We start from the raw sequence: 14467 nt of genomic DNA on the forward strand, positions 1-14467 counted from the left end.
TGTATATCAGCATCTTCACAATTTCCACTCTTGGAAATTTTAAGTATAAAGTTTATATTTAAACTAAAAGTTTAAATAAGTAAAATACCCAGAGTTATATAGCCTTTTTTTGTCAGAAGCAAAACTTGAACCCACCTCTTTTTCTTGACTTGAGAAACCAGCTTTCTATTCACTAGGTAACACTACCTCTCAATTAATAATTATATTTTAAAATAAAACTTGTGTACATTGCTACAAAATGTAATCCAAATAAAAGGAATATGAATGTTATTAGGCTGTATATCATTTAATACTAAAAGTTATAACATAAAAAATCAGATAAAAAATTGATGTTTTAAAATTCTAAAATATCAATAAGCAAATTTTTAGTTAACACAACAGAAGTGATTATAACATACAGTTAGCATTCATCTATGAAACCAACAATATCCAATTGAATAATATTTACAATAGATTTCCAACACTTAAAAATAAACTCTTCAGTAAATACCATAACATAAGAATGACAATCAAGGAACAACTGCTGAACCTTTAAATTTGATCATCTGACCAAAAGAATCTTTGTTTCCCCTCATCCTCTATAGTTTGTATATCTTTCTCTTTTGAAAAACTTAATATGAAATATTTCTTAAAATTTTATTTCTTCTAATCACTAAAAATGAATTGGCCCTATTGTCCAGACTTCACCTAAGAATTAATCCTTATAGTTAAAATGTTTACATAGATGACTGAAAATAACACCCTGCATGATTTAATATGAAATGTGTGCTCACATTCCTTCTCCTAAACATACAGCCTATCAAATTTTTCTAAGGTGATTTAAGCTGAGCTCTTTCCAAAAATACCACATCTCCAAAAGACTAAATATCTGCTGTCTCAAGGCCAGATATCCCAGATTACCAGGTTTCATCAAGTGAAAAAAATATTTAGACATTTTGTGCCATGGAATGGGTAAAAATACAAGGGTCTTCAATTTTGGGTGACCACCTTTCACTGCAACTAATGGAAAATGTAAAATGATGAGGACCATTTATCAAGCAACCTAGAAGAGAGATTAAAACACATTAAAAAAAAAAAGGAATGTAAAGTAGGTCAGAAGTATATAAAATATATTTTTTAAAATGATATGTAAAGATGAAGATGGGAAAAAAATTTTAATTGATCTAAGAAGGTTTCATAGGAGTCAGTTTATATAAGTAATAATTTCACCAAAGCTGTACAAAGGAATGCATTTGAGATATAAGAGAATGTCATGACCAACTAGAAAATCCCAGAATCTAAATTGGTATGATTTTTCAATGCAAATTTATCCATAACAGAACAAAAAGCTCTTTTAACATATATGCTGAGAACTCTAATACCTAATGAAGAAGCCCATTTCACTTGGGAAAATTTCTATCATGTATTTCCACCTAAAATACAGCTCTATAAAACAATATGCTGTTATCAGTCTACATTGTTATGCTAAGCTAAAAGAAATCTAATCTTTCTTCCATAATATCTGGAAGGGGAGGGGGAGATTAGTTTCCCTATAAGCCTTTTCTTCACTCAGGCCCTTTAATTAATATTGTGACATAGTTTCTGATCATCTCACCATCCCTCACTCACTGCCTCTTTAGTTGGTATAGTTTGTCAATAGAATACAAATACAAAGTAATAAATGACCATAGTGACCTACAGTGTTTAAGAAACCCAAAGACCCAATTTTTAGAGCAACCCACTATTTGACAAAAATTGCTAGGGAAACTAGAAAACAATTTGGCAGAAACCAGGCATAGAGCAACATCTCATACCATTTACCAAGATAAGATCAAAATGAGTACATGATTTTGACACAAAGGGCAATATATGCAAATTAAAGGAGCATAGAAAAATAGATCTATCAGACTTACAGATAAAGGAAGATTTTACAACCAAGCAAGAAATAGAGGAAGATCACAGGAAGTTTAATGAATAATTTTTATTACCTGAAATGTAAAAGTTTTGACAAAAACAAAAATACATGTAAAATTGGATGAACAGCAGAAAACCAAGAAAGAATTTTTGCAGCAAGTTTCTCTGATAAAGGCTTCATTTCTCAAATATACAGGGAACTAAGTCAAATTTATAAAAAAAATAAGCATTATTCCCCAATTGATAAGTGGTCAAAGGATATGAAAAAATTCTCTAATGATTAGAGAAACGCAAATTAAAACAACTCTGAGGTACTACCTTACATGTCAGATTGACTAAGATGACAGAAAAAAGCAAGGACAAATGCTGGAGAAGATATGGAAAAGTAAGGACACTGATGTATTGTTGGTTGAGTTGTGAACTGGTCATTCTAGAAAACAACTGGAATATGTCCAAAGGGTTACACCATTGTGTATATATTACTTTGACCCAGCAAAAAAAAAAAAAAAAAGTATCCCTATATACAAAGATACTAATAGCATCTCTTTTTGTGATAGCAAAGAATTAGAAACTAAGGGGATACCTTTCATTTGGGGAATGACTGAACAACATATGATATATGACTGTGACAGAAAACTATTGTACTATAAAAAGTTATAGGCAGGATGGCGTCAGAAAACCTTGTAAAATCTAAATTAATTGATGCAGTGAAATAAACAGAAAAGATCATCGTACTCAATAAGAGCAACTGTAAATCAAGTCAATTGTGAAAGAGTCTGTTATTCTTATCAATATAATGGTCCAAGACAATTCCAAAGGACTTGAAAATGGTGAAAAATATTATCCACCTCCAGAGAGAGAAATAATAAATTCCAAGTGCAAATTAAAGCATAGCATTGGTTATATTCTTTATTTTTCTTTTTTTTAATAACATGACTCATATGGAAATGTTTTGCATGATTTCACATGTATAATTGATATCATATTGCTTGCCTAATGAGAAAGGATAAAGAGAATCTGGAACACAAATTTTTTTTTTTAAAAAGTTAATAATAAATTGTGTAAAAAAGAAATAAGAAAAATGAGGAGTATGAAATTAAACACAAATCCTCATATATTGAAAACACAGCAAAATAGAGGGGACTATTTCCCATTTTGGAAATTAAGCTTTTTTCATTAAGCTACTGTTTTATCTTTCTTCTCTACCTCACTGCTAAACTTTGGAAAAGCTATCTATATTAAATCTTATCAGTAACCACTCTTTCTTCAACTGTAATCTGTTTTCCATCATCATGATGTAATCCATCATCCTATTGCCTATCAAAAATTAAGGCCTTCTTCAATGACTTATTTGACCAATTTTTTTATTTCTCATCCTTCTTAAGTACTCTGAAATTTCTAACATGAGAAATCACTGTTTTGTACTGTATGCTCTCTCTTCCCTTGGTTTCAGAAACATTTATTTCTCTAACTTCTTTTTTTGCAAAATCTTCATAATCTTCCGGATTTTATAAATACAAGGGATAATTTGGCTGCTATACTCTTTCACTTGGCATCCTCATTTTTATACCACTATGTGTCCATCTCTTCTTCCATCTTCAACTAAAGTATTTCTCTATTTAGAAAGCCCTTTGGTACTTCATAATTAATATAATTAATTTCCTACATTCATAGGCTTGGATTATCTTTCACTTTTCCATATCTCTCACATGCCATATACAGTCATCAAATCCAATCAACCCAACTGCTGAAATTGTCTCTTCTTTTCATATTTCAACCAAGTACTCGTTATCATCAATGGCATAGACTACAGTAACAATCACCTAAAGGTTTTCCAACTTCAATCATCCATCCCCAATTTTTTTCCACAAGCTGTTTCCAGTATTTGTTTTCCAGGATTTGTTATTTAGAGATTTAGTCATGTCATGTCATTTCACTGCTCAAAAATCTTCAGCAACATCCTATTAATCAAAGCCTGTTATAATCCAACTCCTTCCTACATATATTATTTTTGCATTTGATCAGTTTTTTCCTGGTACTGATACTTGGTACTATTCTATCTTTCTATTCATTATCTCTCTCTTCCATTCTTTCCTTGATTAAGTAAAATTCAATTATTATTTCTTGAATATATTCTTTTGATTCTGTGGCCTTGCTTACATTGTTTTCCTAAATCTCAAGCGTCTCTCCCTCTCCCCCTCTCCAACTTGATCTGTTGAATTCTTATCCATCCTTTAAAGTCCAAATTAAATATTTACCTGATTTAGAGGTTCTTAACCTACTATTCCTGAATTAAAATATATGTGTGTGTGTGCATAGATAATTACATTTCAACATAACTGGTTTCCTTTGTATTCATTCAAAAAGCATTTATTAAGCACCTAGTATTTGTTAAGCACTGTAATAAATGCTGGTGATAAAGAAAAAGTTTGCTTTTTTCTAACATGAAAGAGCAAAAAGAAAATAGTTATTGCTCTCAAGAAGTTCAATGGAAGATATTACACAAAGAATTATGAAAAATAGTAAAAGTCTAAATTCTGAAAAATAGGATAAACTGAAGGTAATCATGTGGCAGGAACTAAAATGAAGAGTAGAATCAGGAAAAGTTTTTGTAGAGGGCAGGATTTTAGATGGAATTTGAAAGAAGCTAGAGAATCTAGAAGGAGAGGATTCCAGGAACCAGGGCCAGCCAATGAAAATACAAGGATGGAAAGATGGAAGTATCATGTGTGAAAAATAGCCATTGAAGATAGTATCACTACTTCATTGCCAAATACAGGGAGGAGAGTATAGGAGTTGGGAAAGGCAGGAAGGAGATGTTATAACAAGTTCTGAATGCTAAACAGAGGATTTTATATTTGCTTCTAAAGACTAAAGGGAGCCGCTGGAATATACTGAATGGGGGAATAACACAATCAGACTTTTGGTTTAGAAGATCAATTTGGCAACTAAATGTAGGATGGACAGAAATAAAGACTTGAGACAGGGAGACCAACCAGAAGGCTTCTACAATAGTCCAATCATAAGGAAATGAGAATCTGTACCAGGATGATAGCAATGTCAGAGAGAAAAAAGGTATAAAACATTAAAAAAGGTATAATTGAGAGAAATTGGCACTAGTTACACATGGGAGGGAAGAGAGTGAAGAATAGATGATAACACCTTGCTAGCCTAGGTAACTGAAAAGACAGGGTTACCCTTGACTGTAATGCAGAAGTTAGGAGATGATTTAATTCAGTTTTAGACATGATGAATTTAAGACATCTATAGTTTAAAATATCAAGCAGTAGGAGATGTGAAATTGGAGGTCAAGATAAAGGTCATAGGTGGATAAATAGATCCGAGAAACACCCACAGAAATGATAACTGAAATTGTGGGAGCTAGGGGCAACTAGGTAGCACAATGGATAGAGCACTAGCCCTGAAGTCAGGAGAACCCGAGTTCAAATCTGCCCTCAGACACTTAACACTTCCTAGCTGTGTAATCCTGGGCAGGTCCCTTAACCCCAATTGCCTCAGCAAAAAAAGCAAAAATAAATTGTGGGAGCTGATTAAATCATCAAGTCAAACAGAAGGAAAAATTATTTTATAAATTTAAAAACCTTATTCTGAGAAGAGGTATACTGCTATGTGTCAGAAAAACAAGTAAAAAAATATAGAGAGGTAAAATGAAGAATATTTTTCAATCTACTCCCTGAAGGGGTAATGGGCAGAATTGATTTTTATGAAGCACAAAATGTTAAACAATTTCATAGAACACCTACCTGATCATGCTCTCTGTTCTTCAAGATCCTGAAATGTAATATGGCAAGCTAATTAGGTCATTTCTACTTCTAATGCTAAATGCTATCATCAATTTTTTTGCAGCAAAAATTATATATTATGCTGGAAAATATGGTTTAGAATCTAGAAAGTTATCATTCCATGATGAACATTAACTTCTAAGAAGGGAATCAGAAGATGTTGGATATCAAGTATAGAATTACATCATTTAAAAACTATCTTAAAAAGCTGTAGATAAAGAAGTCATTTCTGAATCAGATACTTGTATGCAATCAGATATTCAATTAGTAAGAGAAAATAAAATAATTTAAAATAAATACACAGATATATACATCTGTAAATATACAGTTGTAAAACAAGTATACAGAAAAGATACTAGATGACTGAAGATTATCTAACAGGAGCTATTTAAATAGCATGACAACTCTTAAAAAATGAAAAGGATAAAAGTAAAGACACTATCATTACTTCTTAGAGAAGTTTAATTGATGCAAAAGGGTCAAAAGGAAACCAAAAGGGCATGGAAACCTTGGCCAGCAAGCACTTCACCTTCATGAAATGGCCAACAATGATATCAATAACACAAACTTATTTGTAAAAAAACAAAAAACAAAAAATCAGCACTAAGGAGGAGAAGAAACTGAGCAATATCATCTCAAAACAGAGAGGCAATTATGAAGAAATAAGTTTGTATAATCTTGGCATGAGAAGATCAAGCTAGATCATCTTGAAAACACAATTAAAGAAATTTCAAGTCAGAAGGAACTAGAGTTTATCTAGTTCAACCTATATCCAAACAGAATTTCACTCTACAATACTCCCAAATTGTAAATGAAATCAGAGAATAACAGTCACCCATGCTTACAACTAACATGTCATCCCCCAACTCCTCACTCTCTTGTGGCCCCCCCCTCCATGTCTAAACAATTAACACAACCTCTCAATTCTACCTTCACACTCTCTATTACATAAGCTTCCTTCTCTCCTGACATTGCTACCACCCTACTATAGGCTCTCTTCAACCCATTCTGGATTAGTGCAATGGCCTAGTAGTAAGTCTTCCTGATTTCAATCACCTCCTGTTTTTCTTCATCCTCCCCTCAGCTATCAAACTGATATTCCAGAAACACAAGTTCTAACAATGTCATCTCCTAATTCAATAAACTCTAGTGGGTCCATTTCACCTCTAGAATCAATTTTTAAATTCTTAGACATTCAAAGCCCTTTACAAAGCCTGCCTCTTATCTTCTTTACAGCTTTCTTAAACATTGCCTACCAGCCCACTATCCCAATGCAAAATGCCACAGAAATAGACATTTTATAGTAATTATCACTAGTAAAACAAAACACTAAGCCTCTACTACCTCATTATGCAATACATGAGTTAAGAAAAGAAAATAGTACTGAGAAATAAATAAATGCAGAAGAATATATTGTTAAAGGTATTATAATTTTAAAATACCTAGAGATCAATTTTCAAGATCTCATAGACTAAGATTTTTAGAGATAGCACCTTTAATAAGGGACTCAAGACAGAACTATATGATTACTTTCTCATTTTAGTAAAGTCTAAAAGAACATCCTAAGAATAATCAAAAATATTTTAGTTAAAAGGAAAAGAGTGAACTCTCACAGACTACTAAAGCAGACTATATCTTGAAAGTAACATTATTCAGTGAAAAGTATAAACACAATGGTACTCCACTATATTATTCATTTTTAAAAGTACTTGACTCATTAGAATATAATCCCTCCTTTAAATCTCATCTCAGTATTATATTAAAATTATATCAGCTTCTATGGTGGATGGAAACAAGTAAATAACCTTATTCAATGATCTGAGTATTGATTTGAAATAAGATGTAAAATACAAAATGATATTTTCTCCAAGTGTTCATCAGTCTGGGGAGATACCCTAAGTAAAACTAAAATAAAAGAAGATTCTGTCATTGATGCTAATAACTACCAAATGTTCCAGAAAAAGAAAATATATTATACTATCATAGAATCTCATAGTTCTACAGAGATGATGGAGCCCAATTTGTACTTAAATAAGAATTTCTCCTCTGCTTAGACTTTGCTTGAAAACATGAAGTGAAGAAATTTATTGCATCTCCCAAGGTACTTCTACTTTTGGATAGCTCTGATTTTTAATAAGTTTCTATCTTGTTGAATATCATGGTGAAATCTCCCTCTCCATAATTTCTACTCATTATTTTGAATGCTGCCCTCTGGATGATCAAAGAAGTAAAAGCCCTTTTCCAAAAGAGGCAATATTTGTCTCTAATTGAAGCCCTAGTAAACTACTATAAGTTTCTCAGCAAAACTCATAACAATGCCAAATAAACTCAAAACAGAATGAATGAAAATTCTTACTCATAATAGTACATGAAGTTAGAATAAGTTGGTTGGGTTAGTCTATCAATATATTGATATTAAACAAGCAATCTTAGTGGCTTAGACTGACAGATTGACTGAATCATGTTTGAGAAGTTAAACCAAGCTTTCATTGATTTCAAACTACACACTACCAAAAAACTAACATTACCCAACAAATTTACATAGAAATGAATTATGGAATATTGAAACTTTAGAAGAATAAAAACCACAAGCAACTCAAAAATCACAAATAGGTACAGTATGTAGCATGTTATCAATGAAAAATTCTTGTGTACAATTTTTTTAATGCTTTTTGGAAGCATACATGGCTATGAAAGAAAGAAGACTGCTCATAAACAAGGAAAATCAGAGATAAACTGAGTAAGTTACTATGATAATCTTTTTTTTAAAAAAATCTAGTGAGTTAGGTGGATTGGCAAAAGAATACAGGGGAAAATTGCACAAGAAATCAAAAGACATGGAGAAGCTGGTATCTATACATGGTAGGTGTTCAACAAATGTTTATTGTGTTAATGAAGCCAGTCTTTATATGGTTAAACCACAGATCCATTTTATCGTGAAAATATTCCTGGACCTAGGATTTTCTAGGGAAAACATCCCTGAATCTAGAATCTACTGGAACAAAAACACTGAAATTACAGCACAGGTTATGTCTCTCATATACTGTACAATCCTCATCATAGGGAATAAAATCTACTCCATTGGAGTTGATACAATGATCAAAGTTTCTCAAATGAAGGTTGTAAAGTTAAGATAAAATGTAGATTACTGTTCACTGTCATAAGATAATAAACACAGTAAGAATATATTAAATTCTTAATAAATATTTTTCTATTCCATACACTCATCCAAGTCATAAGGAACTGATTCACCGTATTACATGAGAACAAGTAGAACCTAACAATAATAGTCAATAACTCCATAAAACTATTTAATTTTCCACAGGAGAAACATCCTGTTTCATCTCTGAATATGATATTTAGGCAGCTGGCAACAGAAAATTTTCAGCAGAGAAATCTCTATCTTTAGATCTCTCACTGTTCAATGAGTCACTGAAGTTACAGTCTGCTATCTTTCAGGACACACAAAAAAGCAACAGAATGATTTGTAAGCACCTCTAGTTAAAAACTTTGTACAATTATAAAAGTGGGTTTACTCATTTTAATAAACTTAGTTCATTTTACATAGAATACCTAAATACTTAGACAGCAAAGCCCGTAAGTTCAAATGTTTTGAAAAGTATAATGCAATGTACAACTATAAAGTGACATTATTAAAAGTTCATGGAGGGGTGGAGCCAAGATAGAAAAGAGAAGCCAGGAAGTTGTGTGTGCTCTCCCCAATTTCTCTGGAAAACAATTTTAAATCAAGCCTCTAAGAATTTTGGAACAAAAGAATCCACAAAAAGATGGAGTTAAAATAACTTTCCAGCACAAGGCAACTTAAAAAGACTTCAGCAAAGATCTGTTTCATTTAGGAAAGAGGAAAGTGCAGGCTAGTGCAGGTGGTGCCCAGGCAAGCCAATTGGAGGTTCTCTGCCACAGTACTGATCAGGAATTGAAGACCCGCAGGTCTGGCTCAACAAACAAGTGGAACAGCAGCCTAGTTGTGAGGCCTCCAGGTCCAGTGCAGCAAACAAACTGCCAGCCCTGAAATTCTGGGCACAACAAGCTTGAGGAGGCTGGATAACCTAGCACAGTGGGCAAGCCTTTAGGGCCCAGAGACACCGGTGACCAGACCCCCTCTGGCTCCTGGGGCAAGAAACTTGGGACAGTACCCCTTGGAGTTCAGCTTTCAAAAACGAGCAAAAAACAATGAAAGCCCTGATCATAGAAAACTATTATGGCAACTGGGAAGATCAGAACACAATGAAGTCTCAAAGGAGAATATGAATTGGTCTCAAGCCTAAAAAGTCCTCTTAGAAGAGTTTAAAAAGAATTTTAAAAATCAGGTAAAAGAAAAAAAAGGAAAGAAGGAAAATTGGAGGGGGAGGATGAGAGCTATGCAAGAGAATTATGAAAAAAGAATAAATACATTGAAAAATGAAGCACAAAAATTTGCAAGAAAATAATTCCTTAAAAAAATAGTTGGGGAAAAAAAATCCACTGAAGAAAACAACTCATTTAAAAGAATTGGCAAAATGGAAAAAGGAGGTAGAAAAGTTTACCAAAGAAAACATATTCTTAAAAATTAGAATCAGGCAAATGAAAGCTAATGATTATGAGACATCAAAAACTAATCAAACAAAATCAAAAGAAAAAAAAAGAAATGTAAAATGTCTCATTGGAAAAGTAACTGACTTGGAAAATAGATTCAGGAGAGAGAATTTAAGAATCACCAGACTACTTGAAACACCAGACTACCATGATTTAAAAAAAAAAAAAAAAAAGAATGAAAGAAAGAAAGAAAAAGAATTTAGACAGCATCTTTCAAAAAATTAGGGAAAACTGCCTTGATATCCACCAGAGGGTAAAATAGTCAAAGAAACCACGAATCACTTCCTGAAAAAGATCCCCAAATGAAAACTCCAAGGAATATATTAGTCAAATTCCAGAACTATCAAGTCAAAGAGAAATTACTAAAAACAGCTAGAAAAAAAATTCAAATATTAAGGAACCACTATCATTATTACAAAGGAATTAACAGCTTCCATATTAAAATATCTGATAGCTTAGAATTTGATATTCTGGAAGGAGAAAACAAAAAACTTGGATTACAACCAAGAATCAATTACCCAGAAAAACAGAGCACATTCTTTTAGGGGAAAGATATACATTTAATGAAATGGAAGACTTTCAAGCTTTTCCTATTAAAAAAAAAAATGAGAAATGAACAGAAAATATGTTCTTCAAATACAAGAATCAAGGGAAACATAAAAAGATAAACAAAAAAGGAAAAAAAAAAACAAAAGAAACAACAACAATAAAAAATACAAACATGGCATTCAATAAAGTTAAACTGTTTACATACCTAAATGGGAAAGTGGTACTTGTCACTCTTAAAAATTATATACCCTAATTAGAGCAGTTAGGAGGAGTGTGCTTAGAGGGTATGGGTATAAGCTTTGATGTGATGATAAAACTAAGGAATGAAAAAAAAATTATACTGGGAGAAGAGGAAATGAGGAGGTAGAATGGAATAAATTATATACATCAAGAAACATAAAGACCTATTATAGAACACAGAAAGATGAAAGAAGATAAGCATAGCTTGAACCTTACTTTCATTGGATTTGGCTCAAAATGGAATAACATACATTCAGGCAGAGAAATCTGGAAAAAAAAAACTTATAAAACAGATAAACCTTAGGTTAACCTGATGAGAACAAGAAAAGAAGAAAAACAAGTTACTAATGAAAAGGGTCAATTCACCACCAATGAAGAGGAAATTAAAGCAATAAAGATGGGCTCTTTTGCCCAACTGTATAGCAATAAATCTAACAATCTAAGTGAAATGGATGAATATTTACAAAAATATAAATAACGGAAGTAGAAATAAAATAATGCCCTTGTAGAAAAAGAAATTGAATTAATTTATTAATGAACTCCCTAAAAAAAATTAATAATCCTCCAAGGCCAAATGGATTTATAAGTGGATTCTACCACACATTTAAAGAACAATTAATTCTAATACTATATAAACTATTTGGGAAAATAGGCAAAGGAAGAATTCTACCAAATTCCTTTTATACCAAAAAAAAAAAAAAAGTGCCAATACCTAAACCAGGTATGTTTTTCTCAAAACAGAGAAAGAAAATTGTCAAGCAATTACCCTAATGACTACTGATGCAAAAAATTAAATAAAACAATGTTAAATAAAATGTTATAAATAAAATAAAATAAATATATAAAATAATAAATAAGAATAAATAAAATAAAATAAATGTTAAATAAAACAGCAATTTATCACAAGGATCATATAGTATAAGGAACAAGGATTTTATACTAGAAATGCAGGGGTGATTCAATATTAGGAAAACACTATCATCATAATTGACCATATCAATAACAAAACCAACAGAAATATCAATAGATGCTAAAAAAAAAAAAAAAGCTTTTGACAAAATACAGCACCTATTTCTATTAAACACTAGAGAGTACACAAATAAATGGAATTTTCCTTAAAAAGATAAGTATTATCTATCTAAAACCAAGAGCAAGAATTATCTGTACTGGGGGAAAGCAAAAAGTTTTCCCAATAAGACCAGAAGTGAAACAGGATGCCCATTATCATCACTATTATTCAATATTGTACTAGAAATGTTGACTTTAACAATAAGAGAAGAAAAAGAAATTGAAGGAATTAGACTAGGCAATGAGGAAACAACATTATCACTCTTCACATATGATATGATGATATTCCAGCAAATCAACTAAAAAACTACCTGGAATAATTAACAACTTTAGCAAAATTGCAGGTTATAAGACAAACCCCCTAAAAAACATTAGCATTTCTCTATATTACCAACAAACTCAGAAAGAAAAGATAGAGAAATTCCATTTAAAATAACTTTAGAAAATATAAAACCTTTGGGAACTTACCTTCTAAGACAAATCCAGGAACCATATGAACACATTTACAAAACACTTTTTATGCAAACTATATGAACACATTTACAAAACACTTTTTATGCAAATAAAAGTCAGATCTACACAAATGGAAAAATCAGTTCCTCATGGGCAGGACAAAATAAAAGAAAAATGACAATTCTACCCAATTTAACTTACTTAGTCCCATACCAAACTATGAAAAATTATTTTATAGAGCTAGAAAAAAAAATAATTTATCTGGAAGAACAAAAGGTCATGAATATCAAGAAAATTGATGTAAAAGAAATTGTACCAGATCTAAAGCTATGTTATGAAGCAGAAATCATCAAAACTATTTGGTACTAGCTAATAAAAAGAGTGGTGGACTAGTGAAATAGATTAAAAACAGAAGGAAATGATTACAGTAATTTACTGTTTGATAAACTCCAGCTTCTGAGACAGGAACTCAATATTAGACAAAAATTGGTACATAAACTTAAAAATATTCTGACAGAAAGTCATAATAGACCAACATCCCACACCATACATCAAGATAAGGTATCTCACACTACATATGAAAATAAGGTCAAAATGGGTACAGGATTTATACATGAAGGGTGATAGTATAAGAAAATTAGGAGAACAAAGAATCATTTATCTGTCAGAACTATGGAGAAGGGAAGAATTTATTACCAAAGAAGAGATAAAGACCACTGTGCAATGCAAAATGAATATTTATATTAAATTTAAAAAGGCTTTACACAAAACAAATGCAAGATTAGAAAAATTGCAAAAAGATAGATTTTACAACTACTATTTATGATAAAAAGCCTGATTTCTAAAATATATCAAATTTATAAGAATACAAGTCAGTCTTCAACTGATAAATGGTTGAAGATATGAACAGGAATTTTCAGCTGAAAAAATTAAAGCTATGTAGTTGATAAGAAAAAAATTATCTAAATCACTACTGATTATGGAAATGCAAATTAAAACACTGAAGTAGCATCTCACACCTCTAAGACTAGCTAATAAGACAGAAAAGGAAAATGATAAGTGTTGAAGTTGTAAGAAAATTGGGAGGATAATACATTGCTACTGGAGTTATGATCCAACCATTCTGGAGAGAAATTTGGAACTATGCCCAAGAGGCAACCAAACTAACTATACATATTCTTTGATTCAGCAACTCCACTAGGTCTGTATCCTAAAGAAATTATAAAAAAGGGAAAAGGACCTATATGGACAAAAATATTTATACCATTTCTTTTTGTGATGGCAAAGAAATGAAAAATGGCTGAACAAGTTTAAGTATATGAAAGTAATGGAATACTATTGTGCCTTAAGAAATGATGAGCAGGAAGATTTCAGAAAAATCTGGACTGAATTACATAAACTGATGCTGAGTGAAGTGAGCAGATCATGATCAACTACAATACCCTTAGCTCTTAGCAATACAGTGATCCAAGACTATTCCAAGAGTCTCATTATGGAAAATGCTATGCACATTCAGAAAAAGAACCACAACATCTGAATGTAGATCAAATCATACTATTTTCATTTGTTTTTTGTTTTTATGGCTTTTCCCTTTTGTCCTGTTTTTTTTCCTTTCAACATAACTAATCTGGAAATGTATGATATGATATGTACACATATGATAGTACCCATATAACCTGTATCAGATTGCTTGCTGTCTTGGGAACAGTTTAGAAGCGAGGGAGAAAAAATTTGAAACTCAAACTCTTATTAAAAATGAATGTTTAATTGTTGGTGGAACTGTGAATACTTCCAATCATTCTGGAGAGCAATTTGGAACGATGCTCAAAAAGTTATCAAACTGTGCATACCCTTTGATCCAGCAG

The 14467-nt window shown here is 31.6% G+C and overlaps 1 protein-coding gene across 1 annotated transcript in view; it reads right to left on the bottom strand.

The window, feature by feature from the left end:
* TMEM64 (transmembrane protein 64) overlaps positions 1-14467 on the bottom strand; it is a 33360-nt gene that overhangs the window by 12316 nt on the left and 6577 nt on the right. The window lies entirely within an intron of this gene.

The sequence above is a fragment of the Sarcophilus harrisii genome, chromosome 1 (assembly GCF_902635505.1).
Source record: "Sarcophilus harrisii chromosome 1, mSarHar1.11, whole genome shotgun sequence".
Lineage (NCBI taxonomy): Eukaryota > Metazoa > Chordata > Mammalia > Dasyuromorphia > Dasyuridae > Sarcophilus > Sarcophilus harrisii.